The sequence below is a fragment of the Lissotriton helveticus genome, chromosome 7, assembly GCF_964261635.1.
Source record: "Lissotriton helveticus chromosome 7, aLisHel1.1, whole genome shotgun sequence".
Lineage (NCBI taxonomy): Eukaryota > Metazoa > Chordata > Amphibia > Caudata > Salamandridae > Lissotriton > Lissotriton helveticus.
Window position 1 is genome coordinate 1,900,102,291 of NC_136068.1, and position 25,165 is coordinate 1,900,127,455.

Below are 25,165 nucleotides of genomic sequence, written 5' to 3' on the forward strand. Positions count from 1 at the left end.
TGGATTCAAGCAAGCCTGGCTGAAGACGGCTGAAATGTCAGAAACCGGTCATAGGAAGGTTGTTTCCGGTCCAGGGAAGGCATGGCTTGGCAGTTCGGGCTGAAATGTTCCCATGATGCACAGGGTCCGACTGATTTAGATATGGCCATGTCTGAACTGGGGTAGCAGAGTGGGCTAAAGAACGGTGATGGATTAAACCCAGATCTGGTGACTGGGTGTGATTTTTTGATTGGTTCAGATGCTCCATCCATCACCACCCCATTTGTACCGCTTTGTTCGCCATAAGTTGGCAGGGTATGCTCAGACATGAGTCCCTTGCTCATTTTGCCACTGGATTCAAGCAAGCCTGGCTGAAGACGACTGAAATGTCAGAAACCGGTCCTAGGAAGCTTGTTTCCGGTCCAGGGAAGGCATGGCTTGGCAGTTCGGGCTGGACTGTGCCCATGAGGCACATGGTCAGACTGATTTGCATATGGCTATGTCTGAACTGGGGTGGCAGAGTGGGCTAAAGAACGGTGATGGATTAAACCCAGATCTGTTGACTGGGCGTGAGTGTTTGATTGGTTCAGATGCTCTGTCCATCACCACCCCCTTTTGTACCGCTTTGTTCGCCATAAGTTGTCAGGGTATGCTCAGACGTGAGTCCCTTGCTCACTTTGCCACTGGATTCAAGCAAGCCTGGCTGAAGACGGCTGAAATGCCAGAAACCGGTCCTAGGAAGCTTGTTTCCGGTCAAGGGAAGGCATGGCTTGGCAGTTCGGGCTGGACTGTGCCCATGAGGCACATGGTCAGACTGATTTGCATATGGCCATGTCTGAACTGGGGTGGCAGAGTGGGCTAAAGAACGGTGATGGATTAAACCCAGATCTGTTGACTGGGCGTGAGTGTTTGATTGGTTCAGATGCTCCGTCCATCACCACCCCCTTTTGTACCGCTTCGTTCGCCATAAGTTGTCAGGGTATGCTCAGACGTGAGTCCCTTGCTCACTTTGCCACTGGATTCAAGCAAGCCTGGCTGAAAACGGCTGGAATGCCAGAAACTGGTCCTAGGAAGCATGTTTCTGGTCCAGGGAAGGCATGGATTGGCAGTTCAGGCTGGACTGTTCCCATGAGGCACAGGGTCAGACTGATTTGCATATGGTCATGTCTGAAACTGGGGTAGCAGAGTGGGCTAAAGAACGGTGATGGATTAAACCCAGATCTGTTGACTGGGTGTGAGTGTTTGATTGGTTCAGATGCTCCGTCCATCACCGCCACCTTTTGTACCGCTTTGTTCGCCATAAGTTGGCAGGGTATGCTCAGACGTGAGTCCTTTGCTCACTTTGCCACTGGATTCAAGCAAGCCTGGTTGAAGACGGCTGAAATGCCAGAAACCGGTCCTAGGAAGCTTGTTTCAGGTCCAGGGAAGGCATGGCTTGGCAGTTCGGGCTGGACTTTTCCCATGAGGCATAGGGTCAGACTGATTTGCATAAGGCCATGTCTGAAGTGGGGTGGCAGAGTGGGCTAAAGAACGGTGATGGATTAAACCCAGAGCTGTTGACTGGGTGCGAGTGTTTGATCGGTTCAGATGCTCTGTCATTCACCACTCTCTTTTGTACCGCTTTGTTCGCCATAAGTTGGCAGTGTATGCTCAGACGTGAGTCCCTTGCTCACTTTGCCACTGTATTCAAGCAAGCCTGGCTGAAGACGGCTGCAATGCCAGAAACCGGTCCTAGGAAGCTTGTTTCTGGTCCAGGGAAGGCATGCTTGGCAGTTCGGGCTGGACTGTTCCCATGAGGCACAGGGTCAGACTGACTTGCATATGGCCATGTCTGAACTGGAGTGGCAGAGTGGGCTAAAGAAAGGTGATGGATTAAACCCAGATCTGTTGACTGGGTGTGAGTGTTTGATTGGTTCAGGTGCTCCGTCCATCACCACCCCCTTTGGTACCGCTTTGTTCGCCATAAGTTGGCAGGGTATGCTCAGACGTGAGTCCCTTGCTCACTTTGCCACTGGATTCAAGCAAGCCTGGCTGAAGACGGCTGAAATGCCAGAAACCGGTCCTAGGAAACTTGTTTCCGGTCCAGGGAAGGCATGGCTTGTCAGTTCGGACTGGACTGTTCCCATGAGGCACAGGGTCAGACTGACTTGCATATGGCCATATCTGAACTGGGGTGGCAGAGTGGGCTAAAGAAAGGTGATGGATTAAACCCAGATCTGTTGACTGGGTGTGAGTGTTTGATTGGTTCAGGTGCTCCGTCCATCACCACCCCCTTTGGTACCGCTTTGTTCGCCATAAGTTGGCAGGGTATGCTCAGACGTGAGTCCCTTGCTCACTTTGCCACTGGATTCAAGCAAGCCTGGCTGAAGACGGCTGAAATGCCAGAAACCGGTCCTAAGAAGGTTGTTTCCGGTCCAGGGAAGGCATTGCTTGGCAGTTCTGGCTGAAATGTTCCCATGAGGCACAGGGTCCGATTGATTTTGATATGGCCATGTCTGAACTGGGGTGGCAGAGTGGGCTAAAGAACGGTGATGGATTAAACCCAGATCTGTTGACTGGGTGTGAGTGTTTGATTGGTTCAGATGCTCCGTCCATCACCACCCCCTTTTGTACTGCTTTGTTCGCCATAAGTTGGCAGGGTATGCTCAGACGTGAGTCCTTTGCTCACTTTGCCACTGGATTCAAGCAAGCCTGGCTGAAGACGGCTGAAAAGCCAGAAACCGGTCCTAGGAAGCTTCTTTCAGGTCCAGGAAAGGCTTGGCTTGGCAGTTCGGGCTGGACTGTTACCTTGAGCCACAGGGTCAGACTGATTTGCATATGGCCATGTCTGAACTGGGGTGGCAGAGTGGGCTAAAGAACGGTGATGGATTAAACCCAGATCTGTTGACTGGGTGTGAGTGTTTGATTGGTTCAGATGCTCCGTCCATCACCACCCCCTTTCTTACCGCTTTGTTCGCTATAATTTGGCAGGGTATGCTCAGACATGAGTCCCTTGCTCACTTTGCCACTGGATTCAAGCAAGCCTGGCTGAAGACAGCTGAAATGCCAGAAACCGGTCCTAGGAAGGTTGTTTCCGGTCCAGGGGAGGCATTGCTTGGCAGTTCTGGCTGAAATGTTCCCATGAGGCATGAGGCACAGGGTCCGACTGATTTAGATATGGCCATGTCTGAACTGGGGTGGCAGAGTGGGCTAAAGAACTGTGATGGATTAAACCCAGATCTGTTGACTGGGTGTGAGTGTTCGATTGGTTCAGATGCTCCGTCCATCACCACCCCCTTTTGTACCACTTTGTTCGCCATAAGTTCGCAGGGTATGCTCAGACGTGAGTCCCTTGCTCACTTTGCCACTGGATTCAAGCAAGCCTGGCTAAAGACAGCTGAAATGCCAGAAACCGGTCCTAGGAAGCTTGTTTCCAGTCCAGGGAAGGCATGGCTTGGCAGTTAGCGCTGGACTGGTCCCATGGGGCACAGGGTCAGACTGATTTGCATGTGGCCATGTCTGAATTGGGGTGGGAGAGTGGGCTAAAGAACGGTGATGGATTAAACCCAGATCTGTTGACTGGGTGTGAGTGTTTGATTGGTTCAGATGCTCCGTCCATCACCACCCCCTTTTGTACCGCTTTGTTCGCAATAAGTTGGCAGGGTATGCTCAGACGTGAGTCCCTTGCTCACTTTGCCACTGGATTCAAGCAAGCCTGGCTGAAGACGGCTGAAATGCCAGAAACCGGTCCTAGGAAACTTGTTTCCGGTCCAGGGAAGGCATGGCTTGGCAGTTCGGACTGGACAGTTCCCATGAGACACAGGGTCAGACTGATTTGCATATGGCCATGTATGAACTTGGGTGGCAGAGTGGGCTAAAGAACGGTGATGGATTAAACCCAGATATGTTGACTGGGTGTGAGTGTTTGATTGGTTCAGATGCTCCGTCCATCACCACCCCCTTTTGTACTGCTTTGTTCGCCATAAGTTGGCAGGGTATGCTCAGACGTGAGTCCTTTGCTCACTTTGCCACTGGATTCAAGCAAGCCTGGTTGAAGACGGCTGAAATGCCAGAAACCGGTCCTAGGAAGCTTGTTTCAGGTCCAGGGAAGGCATGGCTTGGCAGTTCGGGCTGGACTTTTCCCATGAGGCATAGGGTCAGACTGATTTGCATAAGGCCATGTCTGAAGTGGGGTGGCAGAGTGGGCTAAAGAACGGTGAAGGATTAAACCCAGAGCTGTTGACTGGGTGCGAGTGTTTGATCGGTTCAGATGCTCTGTCATTCACCACTCCCTTTTGTACCGCTTTGTTCGCCATAAGTTGGCAGTGTATGCTCAGACGTGAGTCCCTTGCTCACTTTGCCACTGGATTCAAGCAAGCCTGGCTGAAGACGGCTGCAATGCCAGAAACCGGTCCTAGGAAGCTTGTTCCGGTCCAGGGAAGGCATGCTTGGCAGTTCGGGCTGGAGTGTTCCCATGAGGCACAGGGTCAGACTGACTTGCATATGGCCATGTCTGAACTGGGGTGGCAGAGTGGGCTAAAGAAAGGTGATGGATTAAACCCAGATCTGTTGACTGGGTGTGAGTGTTTGATTGGTTCAGGTGCTCCGTCCATCACCACCCCCTTTGGTACCGCTTTGTTCGCCATAAGTTGGCAGGGTATGCTCAGACGTGAGTCCCTTGCTCACTTTGCCACTGGATTCAAGCAAGCCTGGCTGAAGACGGCTGAAATGCCAGAAACCGGTCCTAGGAAGGTTGTTTCCGGTCCAGGGAAGGCATTGCTTGGCAGTTCTGGCTGAAATGTTCCCATGAGGCACAGGGTCCGATTGATTTTGATATGGCCATGTCTGAACTGGGGTGGCAGAGTGGGCTAAAGAACGGTGATGGATTAAACCCAGATCTGTTGACTGGGTGTGAGTGTTTGATTGGTTCAGATGCTCCGTCCATCACCATCCCCTTTTGTACCGCTTTGTTCGCCATAAGTTGGCAGCTTATGCTCAGACGTGAGTCCCTTGCTCACTTTTCCACTGGATTCAAGCAAGCCTGGCTGAAGACGGCTGAAATGCCAGAAACCGGTCCTAGGAAACTTGTTTCCGGTCCAGGGAAGGCATGGCTTGGCAGTTCGGACTGGACAGTTCCCATGAGGCACAGGGTCAGACTGATTTGCATATGGCCATGTATGAACTTGGGTGGCAGAGTGGGCTAAAGAACAGTGATGGATTAAACCCAGATCTGTTGACTGGGTGTGAGTGTTTGATTGGTTCAGATGCTCCGTCCATCACCACCCCCTTTTGTACCACTTTGTTCGCCATAAGTTCGCAGGGTATGCTCAGACCTGAGTCTCTTGCTCACTTTGCCACTGGATTCAAGCAAGCCTGGCTAAAGACAGCTGAAATGCCAGAATCCGGTCCTAGGAAGCTTGTTTCCAGTCCAGGGGAGGCATGGCTTGGCAGTTAGCGCTGGAAAGGTCCCATGGGGCACAGGGTCAGACTGATTTGCATGTGGCCATGTCTGAATTGGGGTGGGAGAGTGGGCTAAAGAACGGTGATGGATTAAACCCAGATCTGTTGACTGGGTGTGAGTGTTTGATTGGTTCAGATGCTCCGTCCATCACCACCCCCTTTTGTACCGCTTTGTTCGCAATAAGTTGGCAGGGTATGCTCAGACGTGAGTCCCTTGCTCACTTTGCCACGGGATTCAAGCAAGCCTGGCTGAAGACGGCTGAAATGCCTGAAACCGGTCATAGGAAGCTTGTTTCCGGTCCAGGGAAGGCATGGCTTGGCAGTTCGGGCTGGACTGTTCCCGTGAGGCACAGGGTCAGACTGATTTGCATAAGGCCATGTCTGAACTGAGGTGGCAGAGTGGGCTAAAGATCGGTGATGGATTAAACCCAGAGCTGTTGACTGGGTGTGAGTGTTTGATTGGTTCAGATGCTCCCTCCATCACCACCCCCTTTTGTACCGCTTTGTTCGCCATAAGTTGGCAGGGTATGCTCAGACTTGAGTCCCTTGCTCACTTTGCCACTGGATTCAAGCAAGCCTGGCTGAAGACGGCTGAAATGCCAGAAACTGGTCCTAGGAAGCTTGTTTCCGGTCCAGGGAAGGCATGGCTTGGCAGTTCGGGCTGGACTGTTCCCATGAGGCACAGGGTCAGACTGATTTGCATATGGCCACGTCTGAACTGGGGTGGAAGAGTGGGTTAAAGAACGGTGATGGATTAAACCCAGATCTGTTGACTGGGTGTGAGTGTTTGATTGGTTCAGATGCTCCGTTCATCATCACCCCCTTTTGTACTGCTTTGTTCGCCACAAGTTGGCAGGGTATGCTCAGACGTGAGTTCCTTGCTCACTTCACTTTAATTAGTCTTTATTCGATATATTTCAATCATAAAAGACAATTTCCAATACAAAAACAAAATGCGTTGTTTTTTTTCCCACCCCATCCCCCCACCCCACAGAAATACAGAATCCACATCAATTAATATAATAAATAAGCAAAAAAAAAGCAAAATATTAAAAATCTTCCTATCTCATGCTATTTACACTACTACTATATATACTATTTACATCTTTACACAATCTTACAACATCCTATTTACATTTTTGCCTGATCTTAAAATATCCAGCTAAGTTCATTAGAATCCAATCAAACAAGGATAAAAAACAACAACTATATGTTGGAAATTACATATTTTATCACGTAAAATGTAACTTAAGAGAAACTAAAATAAGTGCAAACTGTGCGGTATCGAATAGAGATCCTAACTTATTCCAAACAGATTTTGCGTGCCCGAATTATCCACATCCAGTGAAGGAACTTTGCCATAGCTATAACAACAGGCTGGGAGAGATCTGTCCTTAAAATCCTAACAGCCTCATTTGACGTCTTTATACCTAGCTGGATGCAAATTGGTTTAAGCCATGATTGTCTCGGTATTCTATATTCGGGGCAGGCAAATAACACATGACCAATGTTTTCATTATGGTCCGAACAGAAGGGGCACCTTGGAGTTTGTGCTTTATACCATTTCGCTGTTAGGGCATTCAGTGGGAGTGTCCCCACCCTCATCTGATGGTACCTCTTCCGATCCCCTGGGACCGTAATCCAATCCCAGTATAATTCTAGGGCCGGCGAGTGTTTGAGCTCCAAATAGTCATATGTAAAAGAACGGTCAATGTGATTCCTAAAGCACTTAATCTCCACCATACTCCAGTAGAGTTCACGAAGTATCTTTTTTGATGGAAAGACACTATTTAGTGGATCATCCCACATTTGGGATAGGCCCAATGCCCTATATAGAAGCTTAGCCTCTTTCAACCAGACTATCTTATTAGCAGTATCTAGGGATCTCACCTCCAGGAAGCCTTGGGCATACTGAGAGAGCTCCGGAGTTGTCCATAACCTTCTCCAGTAGGCCACAATTCTATACTTGGCTATGTCACTAAAGCTGTAGATTCCCAGATCATACTTTAAAGGTATCAATGGGGTTGACATTGGTAGCCCAGTAATGTTGCGGAGAAATTTATTCTGTGCAACCGTCAGCTTATTCAGATTACTGGACCCCCATAATTCTGCTCCATAAAGAACAGCTGCTCCCACCTTAGCATTGTAGATTTTTAAGACAGGTCTAATTGGTTTAGTGTGAGATGAAAAAAGCTCCTTTGTGAGAGCTCCTGCAAGTTGAGCATGCTTTGTGTCTAGTTCGTTAGTATGGTGTTTCCAATCTAGATTGTAAGTCAGATTGATGCCAAGATACTTAAAGACCTGGGTCTGCTCAAGCTGAACCCCATCCATAATAACTCTGCCTCTAATGTGTTTTCGTTTATGCATAACCATAAACTTGGTTTTGCTGGTGTTAATTACAAGGCCATGATCCTTGCAAAAACCTTCAAACACCCTGATGGCCTTTTGTAGCCCCTGCTGCGTCTTTGATATCAGCAAGGTGTCATCCGCAAACATCAACAGGGGGATCGGCCTTCCTGCCAACCTAGGGGCATCCGTGGGCTTTTGTTCAAAATAGCCGATCACCCTGTTGATGTAAAGCGAGAAGAGAGTTGGTGCCAACACGCACCCTTGACGTACCCCCCTCGCTATAGGGAACTTCTCAGTAGTACTACCCTGCTGATTCCATCGGACTTGCGCGAAACTATTTTCATGCATCCTAATCAATAAAGACAGGATTTCTATTGGGATGCCCTGATCGTGTAGGATATTCCACAGTTTGTGGCGGGGAACTAAATCAAAAGCTGATTTTAAATCAACAAAAGCTGCAAAAAGCATCCCGCCTTCTAATAAAACTGTGCGCCAATATAATAAAACAAATCTAAAAATTTGATCAATAGTGCTGGTATGACTACGAAAACCAGCCTGCAGGGGAGATAGTATATCATTGTCATCTATCCACCCATGGATTCGCTGTAATAATAGTCTTGCCACAACTTTTTGCATACATGCAATCAGGCTAATAGGCCTATAATTGCCTGGATCCGAGCATGCCCCCTTTTTAAAGATGGGGATAATCTCGGCTCCCTTCCAGGTCTCAGGGATAGGCGAGCCCTTTGCGATAGCATTGGCTAACAGCTGAATGTAGGTGGCCCATAGATCCTTGTCATGCATAAACAAATCTGCAGGGATAAAATCTAGGCCCGGAGCTCTGGCTTTAGGTATACAGCTCAGAGTTTTTAAGATATCATCTTTTGAAAAGACTAAAGGGCTCTCGAGGATATCTTCAAAAACTAGACATTCCTCTTCGACTTCATCCTCAGCAGAAAAGTGGGTAGAAAAATGGGATACCCAGGCTTCTGGTAGCACATGGTTAATGGGTTCTCCTCTACTAGAGCCCCTTCCCCATTTGACGATATTCCAGAAGGGTGTCATGGATCTTTCCCTACTGGCATCAAGTAGGTCCCTCCAGTAGCCTTCCTCCCACTCCCTTTTTGCACTAAGTTGCACTTTTTTGTACATAACTCGTGCCTCCCTTATTTTAGTTTTGTCTCGCGATTTTACCGCATCTGACAATAGTCTATAGGTAGTCCTGCAGGACTTGTCATACCACTGATCCTCCTTTCTAATTGGTCTATGTGGCTTTTTCTTAGCTTTTTTTACAAAAAATGATTTTAAATTGTTAAAAAATTTATCGTGGATCCTGCTAATTTCAGCTATCGGGGTATTATTTTCAAGTGTATCCTGGACTTCTTGAATGGCCAAAATTGTAAGGTCCTTTATGGCTACCATGCTTTCCTCATTAGCTGCACAAATTGCCCATCTAATGTGTCTTTGGTCGTTAGTGAGGTTTATCTGGACAGTTTCCCTCTCCTCCTCATTTGCCATCAGATCGAACAATTTAAAGGTTAGAATCAGTGGATCATGATCGCTTTCCACCCTAGTCTCAACCCTCATATCAAGAACTTTCCCCCAATTCTCTTTATTAATTAATATATAATCAATACGGCTTTGCGTAGTTCCATTAGAGAAAGTAGGGGCGCCCTGCTTGTCCGATGGCGTTCTTCCATTAGTGGCCCTCAACCCAGACTCGACACATAATACCTTTAACTGTAATGCAGCCTCAGTCCATCTTTTGATGGGTATCAGGGAAAGCTGTGGGATTTCCCAAATGAAGTCCTCTTCAATAGTGAGGTCAACATCCTGGTTATCAAGTGGTTCAAAACAACAATTAAAATCACCACCAATAATGATATCAGCATTCAAACAGTGTTGATTTAATAGTATATCCAATATCTCGACCGCCTTGGTGGATTTGCCACCCGGTAGGCCCCTTGAGTAAATATTAAAAATAAAGATGTCCCTACTTGGCGGTCGCTGTAGTTTGACCAGTAATATATCAGGACTATTGGTATCTATTTGTAACACTGTGTAGTCATTCTTCTGCTTGATCCATGTAACCAAGCCACCTTTTGCCCTTCCCCTTGAACACGGGGTGGCTGGAGTAAAATAATGTAAATATCCCTGGATTGGATCCGGTTCTATCTGCCAGGTCTCCTGCAAAAGGATTATATCCTTAGAATCCAGGAAGTTTAGCAGATCCTGTGATAAAATCTTGTTTTTTAACCCTGCCACATTCCATGACAACAAGGTACTTTGTATGTCAACATTGTCACTGATAGGTTTTGTAATGTTGGTTAGACCTTTACCATGTCGCTGAGTAAAAATATATTCACATGCATTACCTTCTATAGTACCCAATTCAGGGGAGAGAATCTCATATGACTCAAGTATATCATTATTTGAAGTGAGTTTGGGACATTCAATACACTGTTCAGCATTAATCACATTACCAGATTCGACCTGAGTGCTACTTCCATTGCTCAGAACATCAGCTAATCCAGTATTTAAACGGTTGCCCATTTCCCTAGCCTCATAGGTGACAACAGGAATTAAAGAATTTTCAAGACTATTACCCAGTCAATCACAGTCATTTAGCCCTGATAAAGCATCATATCTATTACCTAGAACCATACCCCAGTCTTTTTGGGGAACACCTTGACCTCTGTTGTTTCTCACAGTGTTCCACATAGGTCCGGGGGTCCTAGGAAAAGTCACATTCTCTTGCTCTCCGTAAAAGAATTTTAACGTAAGGGGAACAACAGATCCTGCTCTTCTTTGGGGGGGATTGATATGTTTTAGAAGATTAGGCAGAACACCTGGGTGAAAAAAAGTCACTAAAACACAATCTCCCTTAAATACTTTCGGTCGATTTCCAATCCACGCCACCCTCTTAGTAGATTTAATCTCAGACGCAAGTTGATGTTTACCTCCTGGTGCCATTTGCATGTTGTTTGTTAACCAATGGAGGGCTTTGCTAGACAAAGATTCCGATGTTTCAGGTTGTGCATCTGCTGGCGAGGGAACATTTGCCAGAACCAGGACCACAGGAGACGCTTCCTCAATAAATTGGAGTGGATCTGTTTCCTGACAGTTTAATGGCAAGTTTTTCGGTCCTGATACCCCGGCTATGTTTGGAGGTCGAGTGATAGGATGAGTTTCATTCCCAACTGTGCTTTCTGGGAGCATAGGACTTATCTCCTTTTCTATAGGGCTCTTTGCCTTGGATTCAATTGATTTTACCATTTGTGTTACTAAAGTATTAACCGTCTCTGCCCCTTCCACAGCTTTAACTTGAAGAGTAGTCATCTTTTTTACCTCCGCATTCAATTTATCGATCTTAGCGATCAAAGGCTTTATGATAGTTTGGATTTTGGAATCAATAATGTCTGCTATTTTCTGAAGCAAATCATCTTCGTTATAGCTTTTTCCATGATTGCTTTTATCAAAGACATTATTATCACCATCATCTAAAGTTTTTGACTTGTTTTGACCTGTTGGAGAAGCATTTTTCCTCCTATTACTGGAACGTAACCCCATCCGTTTTTGATGAGTTCTCCTGTTTTTCCTTGTAGGTCGAATTTCCTGTTCAGGAGAAAATAAATCATCAGCATTATGCACCAAGATCTCATGGTCATGATCAGTGTTTACTCCTTGGTCTAGTTGTAAGGCATTAGCGGCATCATCCAGATTGAGACTAATCTGATCGTCCAAATTTGGAGTAGGATGAACCGTAATGTCTATTAGGTTTGGGGTATCATCCAGTACTAGAGAACCTGAATGTTGAGGACTTTGAATTGGGCTTAGTAACTGTAGGTCAGGCGACTGACTTAATCCCAATGATTCTCTTCTGTCTTTATTTATTTTGGTAATGACTTGAAGCATGTAGTTTTCAATGGGCTTAGAGTTGACTGTAGGCTTAGAGCTAGCAGGAGGCTGTTTTTTGGAATTCTTTTTAGACATATTAAGAATATGTAGTCAATTGACCAGGAATTATATGAACTTTGCCTGTACACACCGGGTACTTGTATAAATCCTTACGTGATGACACTATGTAGGAAAGTCAGTAAAGAAAAAGATTTGCTTACTTGCTTGTGTTGGAGACGTTAGGGGGGTTGCCCAGTCCAGTCCCGGCCAGTCTAGGACTGTCTAAGACTGTCCCGCCCTTGTCCCGGGCTTCTCCCGGGCGCTCCCGCGCGCGACTCGCGGGTGCGAGGGGCGTTCCGGTCTTTCAAGCGCCTCCGGGCGCTCGTGCGGCGTCAGTTCCGCCGCCGGGGCACCTGGGAGTTGTAGTGCTGAAGCGCTATATGGCTGAGCGCTGGTAACGCTGGCCGTTTCCCTCACGGCGTCGATAGAGCGCTGGAGCGCTATGCTGGTAAGCTATCCTCGTCCTCGATGGCCGTTCACCTCACGGCTTTTGGAAAAGTAAAATGTCCCGCCGGAGCTCAGGGCGCTCCGGTCTTTCAAGCGCCTCCGGGCGCTCGTGCGGCGTCAGTTCCGCCGACGGGGCACCTGGGAGTTGTAGTGCTGAAGCGCTATATGGCTGAGCGCTGGTAACGCTGGCCGTTTCCCTCACGGCGTCGATAGAGCGCTGGAGCGCTATGCTGGTAAGCTATCCTCGTCCTCGATGGCCGTTCACCTCACGGCTTTTGGAAAAGTAAAAGTTCCTTGCTCACTTTGCCACTGGATTCAAGCAAGCCTGGTTGAAGACGGCTGAAATGCCAGAAACCGGTCCTAGGAAGCTTGTTTCAGGTCCAAGGAAGGCATGGCTTGGCAGTTCGGGCTGGACTTTTCCCATGAGGCATAGGGTCAGACTGATTTGCATAAGGCCATGTCTGAAGTGGGGTGGCAGAGTGGGCTAAAGAACGGTGATGGATTAAACCCAGAGCTGTTGACTGGGTGCGAGTGTTTGATCGGTTCAGATGCTCTGTCATTCACCACTCCCTTTTGTACCGCTTTGTTCGCCATAAGTTGGCAGTGTATGCTCAGACGTGAGTCCCTTGCTCACTTTGCCACTGGATTCAAGCAAGCCTGGCTGAAGACGGCTCAAATGCCAGAAACCGGTCCTAGGAAGGTTGTTTCCGGTCCAGGGAAGGCATTGCTTGGCAGTTCGGGCTGAAATGTTCCCATGAGGCACAGGGTCCGACTGATTGAGATATGGCCATGTCTGAACTGGGGTGGCAGAGTGGGCTAAAGAACGGTGATGGATTAAACGCAGATCTGTTGACTGGGTGTGAGTGTTTGATTGGATCAGATGCTCCGTCCATCACCATCCCCTTTTGTACCGCTTTGTTCGCCATAAGTTGGCAGGGTATGCTCAGACATGAGTCCCTTGCTCACTTTTCCACTGGATTCAAGCAAGCCTGGCTGAAGACGGCTGAAATGCCAGAAACTGGTCCTAGGAAGCTTGTTTCCAGTCCAGGGAAGGCATGGCTTGGCAGTTCGGGCTGGACAGTTCCCATGAGGCACAGGGTCAGACTGATTTGCATATGGCCATGTCTGAATTGGGGTGGGAGAGTGGGCTAAAGAACGGTGATGGATTAAACCCAGATCTGTTGACTGGGTGTGAGTGTTTGATTGGTTCAGATGCTCCGTTCATCATCACCCCCTTTTGTACCGCTTTGTTCGCCATAAGTTGGCACGGTATGCTCAGACGTGAGTCCCTTGCTCACTTTGCCACAGGATTCAAGCAAGCCTGGCTGAAGACAGCTGAAATGCCAGAAAACGGTCCTAGGAAACTTGTTTCCGGTCCAGGGAAGGCATGACTTGGCAGTTCGGGCTGGACAGTTCCCATGAGGCACAGGGTCAGACTGATTTGCATATGGCCATGTCTGAATTGGGGTGGGAGAGTGGGCTAAAGAACGGTGATGGATTAAACCCAGATCTGTTGACTGGGTGTGAGTGTTTGATTGGTTCAGATGCTCCGTCCATCACCACCCCCTTTTGTACCGCTTTGTTCGCAATAAGTTGGCAGGGTATGCTCAGACGTGAGTCCCTTGCTCACTTTGCCACTGGATTCAAGCAAGCCTGGCTGAAGACAGCTGAAATGCCAGAAACCGGTCATAGGAAGCTGGTTTACGGTCCAGGGAAGGCATGGCTTGGCAGTTCGGGCTGGACAGTTCCCATGAGGCACAGGGTCAGACTGACTGGCATATGGCTATGTCTGAACTGGGGTGGCAGAGAGAGCTAAAGAACGGTGATGGATTAAACCCAGATCTTTTGACTGGGTGTGAGTTTTTGATTGGTTCAGATGCTCCGTCCATCACCACCCCCTTTTGTACTGCTTTGTTCGCCATAAGTTGACAGGGTATGCTCAGACGTGAGTCCCTTGCTAACTTTGCCACTGGATTCAAGCAAGCCTGGCTGAAGACGGCTGAAATGTCAGAAACCGGTCGTAGGAAGGTTGTTTCCGGTCCAGGGAAGGCATGGCTTGGCAGTTCGGGCTGAAATGTTCCCATGATGCACAGGGTTCGACTGATTTAGATATGGCCATGTCTGAACTGGGGTAGCAGAGTGGGCTAAAGAACGGTTATGGATTAAACCCAGATCTGGTGACTGGGTGTGATTTTTTGATTGGTTCAGATGCTCCATCCATCACCACCCCATTTGTACCGCTTTGTTCGCCATAAGTTGGCAGGGTATGCTCAGACATGAGTCCCTTGCTCATTTTGCCACTGGATTCAAGCAAGCCTGGCTGAAGACGACTGAAATGTCAGAAACCGGTCCTAGGAAGCTTGTTTCCGGTCCAGGGAAGGCATGGCTTGGCAGTTCGGGCTGGACTGTGCCCATGAGGCACATGGTCAGACTGATTTGCATATGGCTATGTCTGAACTGGGGTGGCAGAGTCGGCTAAAGAACGGTGATGGATTAAACCCAGATCTGTTGACTGGGCGTGAGTGTTTGATTGGTTCAGATGCTCCGTCCATCACCACCCCCTTTTGTACTGCTTTGTTCGCCACAAGTTGGCAGGGTATGCTCAGACGTGAGTTCCTTGCTCACTTTGCCACTGGATTCAAGCAAGCCTGGTTGAAGACGGCTGAAATGCCAGAAACCGGTCCTAGGAAGCTTGTTTCAGGTCCAGGGAAGGCATGGCTTGGCAGTTCGGGCTGGACTTTTCCCATGAGGCATAGGGTCAGACTGATTTGCATAAGGCCATGTCTGAAGTGGGGTGGCAGAGTGGGCTAAAGAACGGTGATGGATTAAACCCAGAGCTGTTGACTGGGTGCGAGTGTTTGATCGGTTCAGATGCTCTGTCATTCACCACTCCCTTTTGTACCGCTTTGTTCGCCATAAGTTGGCAGTGTATGCTCAGACGTGAGTCCCTTGCTCACTTTGCCACTGGATTCAAGCAAGCCTGGCTGAAGACGGCTCAAATGCCAGAAACCGGTCCTAGGAAGGTTGTTTCCGGTCCAGGGAAGGCATTGCTTGGCAGTTCGGGCTGAAATGTTCCCATGAGGCACAGGGTCCGACTGATTGAGATATGGCCATGTCTGAACTGGGGTGGCAGAGTGGGCTAAGGAACGGTGATGGATTAAACGCAGATCTGTTGACTGGGTGTGAGTGTTTGATTGGATCAGATGCTCCGTCCATCACCATCCCCTTTTGTACCGCTTTGTTCGCCATAAGTTGGCAGGGTATGCTCAGACATGAGTCCCTTGCTCACTTTTCCACTGGATTCAAGCAAGCCTGGCTGAAGACGGCTGAAATGCCAGAAACTGGTCCTAGGAAGCTTGTTTCCAGTCCAGGGAAGGCATGGCTTGGCAGTTCGGGCTGGACAGTTCCCATGAGGCACAGGGTCAGACTGATTTGCATATGGCCATGTCTGAATTGGGGTGGGAGAGTGGGCTAAAGAACGGTGATGGATTAAACCCAGATCTGTTGACTGGGTGTGAGTGTTTGATTGGTTCAGATGCTCCGTTCATCATCACCCCCTTTTGTACCGCTTTGTTCGCCATAAGTTGGCACGGTATGCTCAGACGTGAGTCCCTTGCTCACTTTGCCACAGGATTCAAGCAAGCCTGGCTGAAGACAGCTGAAATGCCAGAAAACGGTCCTAGGAAACATGTTTCCGGTCCAGGGAAGGCATGACTTGGCAGTTCGGGCTGGACAGTTCCCATGAGGCACAGGGTCAGACTGATTTGCATATGGCCATGTCTGAATTGGGGTGGGAGAGTGGGCTAAAGAACGGTGATGGATTAAACCCAGATCTGTTGACTGGGTGTGAGTGTTTGATTGGTTCAGATGCTCCGTCCATCACCACCCCCTTTTGTACCGCTTTGTTCGCAATAAGTTGGCAGGGTATGCTCAGACGTGAGTCCCTTGCTCACTTTGCCACTGGATTCAAGCAAGCCTGGCTGAAGACAGCTGAAATGCCAGAAACCGGTCATAGGAAGCTGGTTTACGGTCCAGGGAAGGCATGGCTTGGCAGTTCGGGCTGGACAGTTCCCATGAGGCACAGGGTCAGACTGACTGGCATATGGCTATGTCTGAACTGGGGTGGCAGAGAGAGCTAAAGAACGGTGATGGATTAAACCCAGATCTTTTGACTGGGTGTGAGTTTTTGATTGGTTCAGATGCTCCGTCCATCACCACCCCCTTTTGTACTGCTTTGTTCGCCATAAGTTGACAGGGTATGCTCAGACGTGAGTCCCTTGCTCACTTTGCCACTGGATTCAAGCAAGCCTGGCTGAAGACGGCTGAAATGTCAGAAACCGGTCGTAGGAAGGTTGTTTCCGGTCCAGGGAAGGCATGGCTTGGCAGTTCGGGCTGAAATGTTCCCATGATGCACAGGGTTCGACTGATTTAGATATGGCCATGTCTGAACTGGGGTAGCAGAGTGGGCTAAAGAACGGTTATGGATTAAACCCAGATCTGGTGACTGGGTGTGATTTTTTGATTGGTTCAGATGCTCCATCCATCACCACCCCATTTGTACCGCTTTGTTCGCCATAAGTTGGCAGGGTATGCTCAGACATGAGTCCCTTGCTCATTTTGCCACTGGATTCAAGCAAGCCTGGCTGAAGACGACTGAAATGTCAGAAACCGGTCCTAGGAAGCTTGTTTCCGGTCCAGGGAAGGCATGGCTTGGCAGTTCGGGCTGGACTGTGCCCATGAGGCACATGGTCAGACTGATTTGCATATGGCTATGTCTGAACTGGGGTGGCAGAGTCGGCTAAAGAACGGTGATGGATTAAACCCAGATCTGTTGACTGGGCGTGAGTGTTTGATTGGTTCAGATGCTCCGTCCATCACCACCCCCTTTTGTACTGCTTTGTTCGCCACAAGTTGGCAGGGTATGCTCAGACGTGAGTTCCTTGCTCACTTTGCCACTGGATTCAAGCAAGCCTGGTTGAAGACGGCTGAAATGCCAGAAACCGGTCCTAGGAAGCTTGTTTCAGGTCCAGGGAAGGCATGGCTTGGCAGTTCGGGCTGGACTTTTCCCATGAGGCATAGGGTCAGACTGATTTGCATAAGGCCATGTCTGAAGTGGGGTGGCAGAGTGGGCTAAAGAACGGTGATGGATTAAACCCAGAGCTGTTGACTGGGTGCGAGTGTTTGATCGGTTCAGATGCTCTGTCATTCACCACTCCCTTTTGTACCGCTTTGTTCGCCATAAGTTGGCAGTGTATGCTCAGACGTGAGTCCCTTGCTCACTTTGCCACTGGATTCAAGCAAGCCTGGCTGAAGACGGCTCAAATGCCAGAAACCGGTCCTAGGAAGGTTGTTTCCGGTCCAGGGAAGGCATTGCTTGGCAGTTCGGGCTGAAATGTTCCCATGAGGCACAGGGTCCGACTGATTGAGATATGGCCATGTCTGAACTGGGGTGGCAGAGTGGGCTAAAGAACGGTTATGGATTAAACCCAGATCTGGTGACTGGGTGTGATTTTTTGATTGGTTCAGATGCTCCATCCATCACCACCCCATTTGTACCGCTTTGTTCGCCATAAGTTGGCAGGGTATGCTCAGACATGAGTCCCTTGCTCATTTTGCCACTGGATTCAAGCAAGCCTGGCTGAAGACGACTGAAATGTCAGAAACCGGTCCTAGGAAGCTTGTTTCCGGTCCAGGGAAGGCATGGCTTGGCAGTTCGGGCTGGACTGTGCCCATGAGGCACATGGTCAGACTGATTTGCATATGGCTATGTCTGAACTGGGGTGGCAGAGTCGGCTAAAGAACGGTGATGGATTAAACCCAGATCTGTTGACTGGGCGTGAGTGTTTGATTGGTTCAGATGCTCCGTCCATCACCACCCCCTTTTGTACCGCTTTGTTCGCAATAAGTTGTCAGGGTATGCTCAGACGTGAGTCCCTTGCTCACTTTGCCACTGGATTCAAGCAAGCCTGGCTGAAGACGGCTGAAATGCCAGAAACCGGTCCTAGGAAACTTGTTTCCGGTCCAGGGAAGGTATCGCTTGGCAGTTCGGGCTGGACAGTTCCCATGAGGCACAGGGTCAGACTGACTGGCATATGGCCATGTCTGAACTGGGGTGGCAGAGTGGGCTAAAGAACGGTGATGGATTAAACCCAGATCTGTTGACTGGGTGTGAGTGTTTGATTGGTTCAGATGCTCCATCCATCACCACGCCCTTTTGTACCGCTTTGTTTGCCATAAGTTGGCAGGGTATGCTCAGACATGAGTCCCTTGCTCATTTTGCCACTGGATTCAAGCAAGCCTGGCTGCAGACGGCTGAAATGTCAGAAAACGGTCCTAGGAAGCTTGTTTCCGGTCCAGGGAAGGCATGGCTTGGCAGTTCGGGCTGGACTGTTCCCATGATGCACAGGGTCCGACTGATTTAGATATGGCAATGTCTGAACTGGGGTAGCAGAGTGGGCTAAAGAACGGTGATGGATTAAACCCAGATCTGGTGACTGGGTGTGATTTTTTGATTGGTTCAGATGCTCCATCCATCACCACCCCATTTGTACCGCTTTGTTCGCCATAAATTGGCAGGGTATGCTCAGACATGAGTCCCTTGCTCATTTTGCCACTGGATTCAAGCAAGCCTGGCTGAAGACGGCTGAAATGCCAGAAAACGGTCCTAGGAAGCTTGTTTCCGGTCCAGGGAAGGCATGGCTTGGCAGTTCGGGCTGGACTGTGCCCATGAGGCACATGGTCAGACTGATTTGCATATGGCCATGTCTGAACTGGGGTGGCAGAGTGGGCTAAAGAACGGTGATGGATTAAACCCAGATCTGTTGACTGGGCGTGAGTGTTTGATTGGTTCAGATGCTCCGTCCATCACCACCCCCTTTTGTACCGCTTCGTTCGCCATAAGTTGTCAGGGTATGCTCAGACGTGAGTCCCTTGCTCACTTTGCCACTGGATTCAAGCAAGCCTGGCTGAAAACGGCTGGAATGCCAGAAACTGGTCCTAGGAAGCATGTTTCTGGTCCAGGGAAGGCATGGATTGGCAGTTCAGGCTGGACTGTTCCCATGAGGCACAGGGTCAGACTGATTTGCATATGGTCATGTCTGAAACTGGGGTAGCAGAGTGGGCTAAAGAACGGTGATGGATTAAACCCAGATCTGTTGACTGGGTGTGAGTGTTTGATTGGTTCAGATGCTCAGTCCATCACCGCCACCTTTTGTACCGCTTTGTTCGCCATAAGTTGGCAGGGTATGCTCAGACGTGAGTCCTTTGATCACTTTGCCACTGGATTCAAGCAAGCCTGGTTGAAGACGGCTGAAATGCCAGAAACCGGTCCTAGGAAGCTTGTTTCAGGTCCAGGGAAGGCATGGCTTGGCAGTTCGGGCTGGACTTTTCCCATGACGCATAGGGTCAGACTGATTTGCATAAGGCCATGTCTGAAGTGGGGTGGCAGAGTGGGCTAAAGAACGGTGATGGATTAAACCCAGAGCTGTTGACTGGGTGCGAGTGTTTGATCGGTTCAGATGCTCTGTCATTCACCACTCTCTTTTGTACCGCTTTGTTCGCCATAAGTTGGCAGTGTATGCTCAGACGTGAGTCCCTTGCTCACTTTGCCACTGTATTCAAGCAAGCCTGGCTGAAGACGGCTGCAATGCCAGAAACCGGTCCTAGGAAGCTTGTTTCTGGTCCAGGGAAGGCATGCTTGGCAGTTCGGGCTGGACTGTTCCCATGAGGCACAGGGTCAGACTGACTTGCATAGGGCCATGTCTGAACTGGAGTGGCAGAGTGGGCTAAAGAAAGGTGATGGATTAAACCCAGATCTGTTGACTGGGTGTGAGTGTTTGATTGGTTCAGGTGCTCCGTCCATCACCACCCCCTTTGGTACCGCTTTGTTCGCCATAAGTTGGCAGGGTATGCTCAGACGTGAGTCCCTTGCTCACTTTGCCACTGGATTCAAGCAAGCCTGGCTGAAGACGGCTGAAATGCCAGAAACCGGTCCTAGGAAACTTGTTTCCGGTCCAGGGAAGGCATGGCTTGTCAGTTCGGACTGGACTGTTCCCATGAGGCACAGGGTCAGACTGACTTGCATATGGCCATGTCTGAACTGGGGTGGCAGAGTGGGCTAAAGAAAGGTGATGGATTAAACCCAGATCTGTTGACTGGGTGTGAGTGTTTGATTGGTTCAGGTGCTCCGTCCATCACCACCCCCTTTGGTACCGCTTTGTTCGCCATAAGTTGGCAGGGTATGCTCAGACGTGAGTCCCTTGCTCACTTTGCCACTGGATTCAAGCAAGCCTGGCTGAAGACGGCTGAAATGCCAGAAACCGGTCCTAAGAAGGTTGTTTCCGGTCCAGGGAAGGCATTGCTTGGCAGTTCTGGCTGAAATGTTCCCATGAGGCACAGGGTCCGATTGATTTTGATATGGCCATGTCTGAACTGGGGTGGCAGAGTGGGCTAAAGAACGGTGATGGATTAAACCCAGATCTGTTGACTGGGTGTGAGTGTTTGATTGGTTCAGATGCTCCGTCCATCACCATCCCCTTTTGTACCGCTTTGTTCGCCATAAGTTGGCAGCTTATGCTCAGACGTGAGTCCCTTGCTCACTTTTCCACTGGATTCAAGCAAGCCTGGCTGAAGACGGCTGAAATGCCAGAAACCGGTCCTAGGAAACTTGTTTCCGGTCCAGGGAAGGCATGGCTTGTCAGTTCGGACTGGACAGTTCCCATGAGGCACAGGGTCAGACTGATTTGCCTATGGCCATGTATGAACTTGGGTGGCAGAGTGGGCTAAGGAACGGTGATGGATTAAACCCAGATATGTTGACTGGATGTGAGTGTTTGATTGGTTCAGATGCTCCGTCCATCACCACCCCCTTTTGTACTGCTTTGTTCGCCATAAGTTGGCAGGGTATGCTCAGACGTGAGTCCTTTGCTCACTTTGCCACTGGATTCAAGCAAGCCTGGCTGAAGACGGCTGAAATGCCAGAAACCGGTCCTAGGAAGCTTCTTTCAGGTCTAGGAAAGGCTTGGCTTGGCAGTTCGGGCTGGACTGTTACCTTGAGCCACAGGGTCAGACTGATTTGCATATGGCCATGTCTGAACTGGGGTGGCAGAGTGGGCTAAAGAACGGTGATGGATTAAACCCAGATCTGTTGACTGGGTGTGAGTGTTTGATTGGTTCAGATGCTCCGTCCATCACCACCCCCTTTCTTACCGCTTTGTTCGCTATAAGTTGGCAGGGTATGCTCAGACATGAGTCCCTTGCTCACTTTGCCACTGGATTCAAGCAAGCCTGGCTGAAGACAGCTGAAATGCCAGAAACCGGTCCTAGGAAGGTTGTTTCCAGTCCAGGGGAGGCATTGCTTGGCAGTTCTGGCTGAAATGTTCCCATGAGGCACAGGGTCCGACTGATTTAGCTATGGCCATGTCTGAACTGGGGTGGCAGAGTGGGCTAAAGAACTGTGATGGATTAAACCCAGATCTGTTGACTGGGTGTGAGTGTTTGATTGGTTCAGATGCTCCGTCCATCACCACCCCCTTTTGTACCACTTTGTTCGCCATAAGTTCGCAGGGTATGCTCAGACGTGAGTCCCTTGCTCACTTTGCCACTGGATTCAAGCAAGCCTGGCTAAAGACAGCTGAAATGCCAGAAACCGGTCCTAGGAAGCTTGTTTCCAGTCCAGGGAAGGCATGGCTTGGCAGTTAGCGCTGGATTGGTCCCATGGGGCACAGGGTCAGACTGATTTGCATGTGGCCATGTCTGAATTGGGGTGGGAGAGTGGGCTAAAGAACGGTGATGGATTAAACCCAGATCTGTTGACTGGGTGTGAGTGTTTGATTGGTTCAGATGCTCCGTCCATCACCACCCCCTTTTGTACCGCTTTGTTCGCAATAAGTTGGCAGGGTATGCTCAGACGTGAGTCCCTTGCTCACTTTGCCACTGGATTCAAGCAAGCCTGGCTGAAGACGGCTGAAATGCCAGAAACCGGTCCTAGGAAACTTGTTTCCGGTCCAGGGAAGGCATGGCTTGGCAGTTCGGACTGGACAGTTCCCATGAGACACAGGGTCAGACTGATTTGCATATGGCCATGTATGAACTTGGGTGGCAGAGTGGACTAAAGAACGGTGATGGATTAAACCCAGATATGTTGACTGGGTGTGAGTGTTTGATTGGTTCAGATGCTCCGTCCATCACCACCCCCTTTTGGACTGCTTTGTTCGCCATAAGTTGGCAGGGTATGCTCAGACGTGAGTCCTTTGCTCACTTTGCCACTGGATTCAAGCAAGCCTGGTTGAAGAAGGCTGAAATGCCAGAAACCAGTCCTAGGAAGCTTGTTTCAGGTCCAGGGAAGGCATGGCTTGGCAGTTCGGGCTGGACTTTTCCCATGAGGCACAGGGTCAGACTGATTTGCATATGGCCACGTCTGAACTGGGGTGGAAGAGTGGGTTAAAGAACGGTGATGGATTAAACCCAGATCTGTTGACTGGGTGTGAGTGTTTGATTGGTTCAGATGCTCCGTTCATCATCACCTTTTTTGTACCGCTTTGTTCGCCACAAGTTGGCAGGGTATGCTCAGACGTGAGTTCCTTGCTCACTTTGCCACTGGATTCAAGCAAGCCTGGCTGAAGATGGCTGAAATGCCAGAAACCAGTCCTCGGAAGCTTGTTTCCGGTCCAGGGAAGGCATGGCTTGGCAGTTCGGGCTGGACTGTTCCCATGAGGCACAGGGTCAGACTGATTTGCATAAGGCCATGTCTGAACTGAGGTGGCAGAGTGGGCTAAAGAACGGCGATGGATCAAACCCAGAGCTGTTGACTGGGTGTGAGTGTTTGATTGGTTCAGATGCTCCATCCATCACCACCCCCTTTTGTACCGCTTTGTTCGCCATAAGTTGGCAGGGTATGCTCAGACATGAGTCCCTTGCTCATTTTGCCACTGGATTCAAGCAAGCCTGGCTGAAGACGGCTGAAATGTCAGAAACCGGTCCTAGGAAGCTTGTTTCCGGTCCAGGGAAGGCATGGCTTGTCAGTTCGGACTGGACTGTTCCCATGAGGCACAGGGTCAGACTGACTTGCATATGGCCATGTCTGAACTGGGGTGGCAGAGTCGGCTAAAGAAAGGTGATGGATTAAACCCAGATCTGTTGACTGGGTGTGAGTGTTTGATTGGTTCAGGTGCTCCGTCCATCACCACCCCCTTTGGTACCGCTTTGTTCGCCATAAGTTGGCAGGGTATGCTCAGACGTGAGTCCCTTGCTCACTTTGCCACTGGATTCAAGCAAGCCTGGCTGAAGACGGCTGAAATGCCAGAAACCGGTCCTAAGAAGGTTGTTTCCGGTCCAGGGAAGGCATTGCTTGGCAGTTCTGGTTGAAATGTTCCCATGAGGCACAGGGTCCGATTGATTTTGATATGGCCATGTCTGAACTGGGGTGGCAGAGTGGGCTAAAGAACGGTGATGGATTAAACCCAGATCTGTTGACTGGGTGTGAGTGTTTGATTGGTTCAGATGCTCCGTCCATCACCATCCCCTTTTGTACCGCTTTGTTCGCCATAAGTTGGCAGCTTATGCTCAGACGTGAGTCCCTTGCTCACTTTTCCATTGGATTCAAGCAAGCCTGGCTGAAGACGGCTGAAATGCCAGAAACCGGTCCTAGGAAACTTGTTTCCGGTCCAGGGAAGGCATGGCTTGTCAGTTCGGACTGGACAGTTCCCATGAGGCACAGGGTCAGACTGATTTGCCTATGGCCATGTATGAACTTGGGTGGCAGAGTGGGCTAAAGAACGGTGATGGATTAAACCCAGATATGTTGACTGGATGTGAGTGTTTGATTGGTTCAGATGCTCCGTCCATCACCACCCCCTTTTGTACTGCTTTGTTCGCCATAAGTTGGCAGGGTATGCTCAGACGTGAGTCCTTTGCTCACTTTGCCACTGGATTCAAGCAAGCCTGGCTGAAGACGGCTGAAATGCCAGAAACCGGTCCTAGGAAGCTTCTTTCAGGTCTAGGAAAGGCTTGGCTTGGCAGTTCGGGCTGGACTGTTACCTTGAGCCACAGGGTCAGACTGATTTGCATATGGCCATGTCTGAACTGGGGTGGCAGAGTGGGCTAAAGAACGGTGATGGATTAAACCCAGATCTGTTGACTGGGTGTGAGGGTTTGATTGGTTCAGATGCTCCATCCATCACCACCCCCTTTCTTACCGCTTTGTTCGCTATAAGTTGGCAGGGTATGCTCAGACATGAGTCCCTTGCTCACTTTGCCACTGGATTCAAGCAAGCCTGGCTGAAGACAGCTGAAATGCCAGAAACCGGTCCTAGGAAGGTTGTTTCCGGTCCAGGGGAGGCATTGCTTGGCAGTTCTGGCTGAAATGTTCCCATGAGGCACAGGGTCCGACTGATTTAGATATGGCCATGTCTGAACTGGGGTGGCAGAGTGGGCTAAAGAACTGTGATGGATTAAACCCAGATCTGTTGACTGGGTGTGAGTGTTTGATTGGTTCAGATGCTCCGTCCATCACCACCCCCTTTTGTACCACTTTGTTCACCATAAGTTCGCAGGGTATGCTCAGACGTGAGTCCCTTGCTCACTTTGCCACTGGATTCAAGCAAGCCTGGCTAAAGACAGCTGAAATGCCAGAAACCGGTCCTAGGAAGCTTGTTTCCAGTCCAGGGAAGGCATGGCTTGGCAGTTAGCGCTGGACTGGTCCCATGGGGCACAGGGTCAGACTGATTTGCATGTGGCCATGTCTGAATTGGGGTGGCAGAGTGGGCTAAAGAACGGTGATGGATTAAACCCAGATATGTTGACTGGGTGTGAGTGTTTGATTGGTTCAGATGCTCCGTCCATCACCACCCCCTTTTGTACTGCTTTGTTCGCCATAAGTTGGCAGGGTATGCTCAGACGTGAGTCCTTTGCTCACTTTGCCACTGGATTCAAGCAAGCCTGGTTGAAGACGGCTGAAATGCCAGAAACCGGTCCTAGGAAGCTTGTTTCAGGTCCA